This window comes from Dendrobium catenatum, unplaced genomic scaffold, assembly GCF_001605985.2.
Source record: "Dendrobium catenatum unplaced genomic scaffold, ASM160598v2 fragScaff_scaffold_1105, whole genome shotgun sequence".
Taxonomy (NCBI): domain Eukaryota; kingdom Viridiplantae; phylum Streptophyta; class Magnoliopsida; order Asparagales; family Orchidaceae; genus Dendrobium; species Dendrobium catenatum.
The window spans coordinates 928,156-934,761 of record NW_021319567.1 but is presented as its reverse complement, the minus strand read 5'-3'; positions in this window follow the sequence as shown (position 1 = coordinate 934,761).

Sequence of the window (6,606 nt, the reverse complement as noted above, 5' to 3'; positions counted from 1 at the left end):
CAAAAAGAAAAAAGAAAGTCGAATCAAACGAGGCCCTAATCTTAGGATACTATGTAGCTCCATATGATCTTGGTTGGGAGCTAACTGTGACTGAACCAGAAATTTTTTTAGTTAGCATGGATTATTGTTTATTAAATATTCTCACAATTTTTTAATTCAAATTTGCGATCAATATTAGCTATTTAAATTTTGGGTATTTATAATTATTATTTTTAAAAAATATATATAAGATAAAAAATATAACTTTTGACTCTTATTGGTTATATTCTAAAAACTTTAATAATTAATTTAATATCAATAAAATTATTATTTTTTTCAATGTAATGGCTAAATACTAATGTTCAATTCTATTTTATAGCCAATTTTTTATAATAATCATAACAAAAAAATATTTTAATCTATAATATCCTAATATCAATCCAATCAAATATTTATTTTAAATTAATTATTAAAATTTTAATAAACCATAATAGCATTCTTATTATTAATATCTTGGTGTGGGCTAAAAATTATTGCGGCAGATAGAATTAGAGAATAAAGCATCTTAGCGCAAATAAATATATATATATATATAATAATATATATTTATATATATATATATAATATATATATATATATATATATATTTCTCGTGCACCAACATATATTTGAGAGAGAGAAAAACACCATAAGTTTTTTACGTTGAAAACTCAAAAAGGAAAAACCATAGGGCCTGGCCCAAATGAAGAATTTTTCACCAAGTTTGAATGAATTTCAAAGCTTGATTCACTCATTTTATTTGGATTATAGTGGAATTACATAGATTGGAGAGTTAGACAAAAGTCTGGAGGTGGTTGATGAAAGAGCGAAAGTCTGTTGGCGGTCGACGAACAGGAAAAAAGTTCAACAGTGGTTGAGAAAGAACTCTGACGATTGTCGCAAACGGAGCGAAAGTTGATTGATTTGGCCGCAAGCAAGCTCTCAAATTCTTTCTCTTCTCCTAGCTCCCCCCCTCTCTATGTGAATAATGGGAGGCCTATTATAATTTTTGAGAGTAACATGACTTCTAAATAGTGAGAAGATTAAGAGCAAGTTGGGAGTGTTTAATCGAACGGCTCATAACAGTTCCCTTGATCATAAAGTGTTTATTGAGTATTTGAGTGCCTTAAGATGTCAGAATTTGGCGATCTTGGGCTTGTTGGATTCGTCTTGTCGAGCCGCTTGATTCAACTTAAGCATGCGCACTTTGGGAAGTTATATAATTATTTCAATTGATGCTCTGAAGCATCCAAATACGCTTTGGTCCCTTAATTAAGCTCGATTTGCTGAATTTTGTGTCGTCGGGTTTGTCTCTATGGGATGTTCAATTTGACTGCAAGTTTGATGAAATCAGAGTTCAAATGATCTCGAATATAAATTTTTAATCTTCCTGCTCTGATTTCATCAAGATTTGTGCCCGATTAGGATCATTTCTTGGTGATGTATCATATTAAATATAATTTATTTATATATAAAAATCATAGCTACAAAAAAATGATTAAAGGAAAAAGTCATAATTTAACAATGCTTTTATTTTAAAAAATAATATGTATGAGATGTGTATAATTTTTTCTTAATTGACTTAAAATTAAAAAATATATATATCAAGATCTAGTGATAAAGCTGGCTCTTGAGATTGAACAGTTTAAGGTGAAATATCTCACCCAAAAATTTTATAATTATAAAAATGTTTAGTTTTATTTTTATATAAATTTAATAATAAAATGTATAGTTTATATATATAATAAAATGTATAGTTTATTTATTCTTATATAAATTTAATAATTATTAAATTTACTTTCAGGAAATTTGAATGTGAATGTTTAGACCTAAATTTCCTCTCTTAAAATATATTCCGTAAATTTTCATTATTTTATAAAAAGAGAAAGGTCTAAGGACTCATTTGTGATCGTAATTTGATTTTGATTGATTTAAATTTATCAATTTTTAGAGTTAAATTGTTTATATTTGTGATTAAAAATTTTAAATTAAATAATAAAATATTAATTTTAAATTTATTATTTCAATCAATTTTAATTTGATTCAATTTTTTTGACATTTTACTCTTAATATTTAAAAGTTCATATATATAAATAGACTAACATTCATGCTTGAATGGGATCTTGAGTTGAGAAATTATTTGGTGCGGAGTCCAGAAATAGCTCTATGTCCGGAGTCTAATTAAAACTTGACACGTAGAGGAGACACACCGATATTTTAATTGGATTACCTTTTTATTTATGTATTTTCAGCCCGAACGACCCAACCCAACTCACAGTTTTATAATTTTTTTTTTTAAAGGGGATTAGGGTTGGCGCTCCATTTTAAGAAAAAATCATGAAACGTCTAAAATCCAAATATTTAGGCTTTTTTATACCTACTCTGAAAAAAAAAGGGAACGATGTTACTCTGTATTAGCTGAAATAAAATACTCACAAGACACCGAGGATGAAGGAGGTAAGGAAACATTCAGGAATCAGAAGTTAATGTGGTTAGAACTGTTGAGGGTTTCAACTTAATCAACTTATTGGTAAATTTATACCTCATCCCAAGTTGTTTTTATGGATTTTCGAAGCTTTATAATTTTCCAAAGTGCTAAAACAAAGCTGCATAAAAAAAAAACACATCAATGCTTAGTACAAGGGCATACAAGAGCACTTGTTGCGCTTTCACTATTGATTGCAACTATGCTCTTGATGCGCTTTCAAGTTTTTTTCACTGCGCTTTTGCTAACGATTTTTCACTGCGATTTTTCTTCGGATTACAACTGTGCATTTGCTACTGTGCTTTTGCTGCGATTTAAATAAGATTTCACTGCACTTCACTGAGCTTTGGAGAGCCAAAGCGTGGGAAAGAACATCCTGAGCAAAAAAGCGCAGTAAACGTGCTTTGGCTATGATTTGGATGTGTTTTATCTGCTCTTTGGATGCGCTTTGCTGCACTTTTTCTACGCTGTTAGCTCTTTGGATGAGCTTTGCAACCTAGTTTTGAAAACTTAAGAGAGAGAGAGAGAGAGAGAGAGAGAGAGAAGAACTGATGCCATGAAAGCACATCAATGGTGTGGCAAGTTATGCCTATTTCTGAAGGATACGAACTTTTGCAACGTCTGGAATGTGATCTCCTGAAATGTTAAAGGATTGGAAGAATAGTGTTTGGACCAAATGAGAGAGAGAAAGCGCAATGAAAAAATGCTCTGTGAAAATTAAAATGATCTAGCTTTCGAGTCTTTTGAACTCATGCTTTCAAATTCAAATTTTTGGGGTTGGGCTAGGTCAGGTCGAACGTGTTGACAAGACATGAAGGTCGGCTGCTAAGAAGACAAATAATAAATGACATCCAATAGATTATCCACTTGCTCCTCCACTTGTCAAGTTGTAATTGGAGTCGAACACAGAGCTACATCCAGACTCATCACCAAATAATTTCTCTCTTGAGTGGGAGTGTTCTTGAGCTTGAAGAATCCTAAAATTTTGCATGCTTATCAACATTGGTAATCACCATCCACAAGCAATGTCGCTCGGTCATCATTGTTCTGCATCGACAATCATTGGCATTCGTCATTACCTTATTGTCATCACTATAAATCAACTAACTATATATGTCTCCACAATCCATTAAATGTTGGCATCTTCCGCATTTAAAGACGATGTTCACAGCCACTTGACTGGCCATCAACCTACACCAACACCCATCATCTTTGATTGATCCTCTATTATTTTCCACTACTCTCATAATTAAGAGACCCAATTATTAGTTCAAACTTTTGTAATCTTCAGCTTATGTAATACATTATTTTAAATATATTAAGCCCTATATGATTTTTCTCTTTTTGAAATTTTATGTAAATTTTCACATTTTATTAACCCATTTCATCTCTATGTGTGAAAAAAATTATGTAATATTAACGTAAAGAATTCTCAGTCCACTGTCACAATGTTATAGCATTTAATATATGTATACAATTTAGACATGCAGGCACAAAATATTCAAATGAACAATAAACGATTAAAAATACAAAGTAATAAATTTTAAAAAAAATGCTCTTAAAAAGATTTGTAACTTTACAAATATGGAGAGATGGAAATAAAAGATGAAACGTGAGTAGAAATGAGATTTAGCTTTCATAGAGATATTCCATTCAGGTTTAAGCTTTGTTTGAGATAGCTTTTAACCACTACTTTTGACTTAATATCATACATGCACATTTTCCTTTATATCAATTACTTCTTCAACAAAACTAATGGAATTTTTATTATCAATGTGGTCCAATTGCTAACCCATGATTGATTATTGGAAACTTCAATTACAATAGTTTTGTTGAAGAAGTAATTGATGGAAAATCATCACTTCCTTATAAATTAGTAGACCTTAAGGCATCGTTCAAGACGGTTTTCTTATTGTTTCTTAAAGGAGCTTTTTAGCACAAAAATAAAAAAATTTATACTTAAAAGCTGCTTTAAGAAACAATAAGAAAGCCGTCCCAAACCAAGCCTAATTCATATACTCTTAATGTTGGTCCAGTTCCCAATATTGATTTATCTTAGACCAAGTCCAATCACTAATTAAATAACTTTTTTTTGGGAACAAATGTATCTACTCGCTATCACTCTAAAGGGAGAGCTTGGCGGCGTAACTAATCCCTCGATGAAATCTAATGAGGCCACCCACCAGCATCGAGTCCACACATGCTTTGCCCAAGTAAAGAGGCGAGGCCGTAGTAGAGGAGATTCGAACTCGGGATAGAGGGTTCCAAACCGTGCTCGCCCACCAACCACCCTAAGCTTCGATGTGTCTAATTAGATAACCCATTTGTTATCTTTTGAGCAAAGTTTTTTTGCAATAGTTCTTAGCAACAAATTTATCCATGTCTTATTTACATTTGTGTGGGCAGTATTGTGAGACCTCGTTCCTTTGCTGTAGCTGTAGCTGCTGGGAAAAGTGAATTTTTCCCATGATCGGCCGGGACGATAGTGAGATCGTCCAGGCCGATCTGCACTGTAGAAAATATCGTTAATTATTGGAGTTGCTATCCCAGTTTTTTGATATTATTGCCACAGCTTGGTGAATTCCAAATATCAGTTGATCTTCTTTTTGCCTTTTGCAATATACTCCAAAATGCTAAAACTCCCTAAAAGGCATTCATTAGAGCTCTTTTAATCATATCTCTAAATCCATTATTGATATCAATAATGAGCAACATAATATTTTTTTTCCCCTTGGAAAAACAACCACCTCTTGACACTACTATACTTCTCAAAGCTCTTGAAACTAGAAATTCTCTTTTTAAAGCAACTAAATATGAAAATGAAAGGGTCAAACAATGTGCTAAATATTCTTAAACTACTAATGGTGAATGTGACATTAAATTTCCTTGCAAAAATAAAATAAAATAAAATAAAAATATAGAAAAGAAAATGCAATCAAACTAAGGAGATTCCCACCCCATTTGGCATATTTTGTAGGCGGAGGGATATTGTTCATGAGGCTATATCTCATTTTAGAACTATTGTTAATTACAATTATAGGATCCTCTATTATTTATCAAAATTATCTTGTTGATGCCTTCTCGGGTTATAAAATCAAAGCTTCATTATTTTCTAATGGAAAATATATATTTTTTGGTCGGATGGATTCAACTCAACTTTTTTATTGATGCTTGTGACCTTATTATGACTTCCATTTTAGAGGTTGTTCATTACTTCTTACTTACCTCTAAATTTTTCAGTCACATTAAGCAGTCTGTCATCACTTTGATTCTTAAAAGCTTACATACTAATTCTTTAAATAATTAGAGGTCTATCTCACTTTGTAGTATCCTTTACAAGGAGATTGGTCAGTAAGTAAACGTATTCTCTTCAAGCTAACTAATAATTATTGATCAATTTTAATTAATGAGAGAGATATTGTTGACAATATAACCATTGCCAGTGAGCTTCCAAGACATTTTAATTCTACTAATTTACCTAAATATTTATTTGCAAAAAATAATTTTAAGGAGGATGTCAATAGTGTTAAACAAGACATTCTTTACAAAAATGAGTTGCTTATGGGCTTTTATTTTACTTTGTGAATTGGGTTATTGGTTGCATAACTATTAAACCATTTTCAATTGGCATAAATGGGAAGCTCTTAAGTTATTTTCGAATAATCCAATTAATTATCCCAAGTTTTAATATGATAATATATAAATATATTCTTCTAATATATTTGATGGCATTATTACAATTGAAAATTATTGAATTGTATATATTTTCTTTTGCAAATTCTTGTTGTTTCTCCTATTTGTCACACAATATTGGATATTAAGCTATATGATATTAAGAAAAATTGTTAATTTGTGACATTTAAAGCTATATGATATTGCTTTTAAAATTTATCCTATCAAGGGAGAATTTTATGTAAATTAATGAATTTGAAAATAGTAAAAAATGAATTTTAAAATTCTAAAAGTGTTTTGGTAGGTCATATGAATATTAGTTATAGGAAAAATTTTAGTTTAGAATATCTCATTAAATTTTGGTCAAGATTAATCTCAAAATTGTTGGATATCCTAAGCCAAATTTTTATTTTTAGTAAATTTCTGATCAA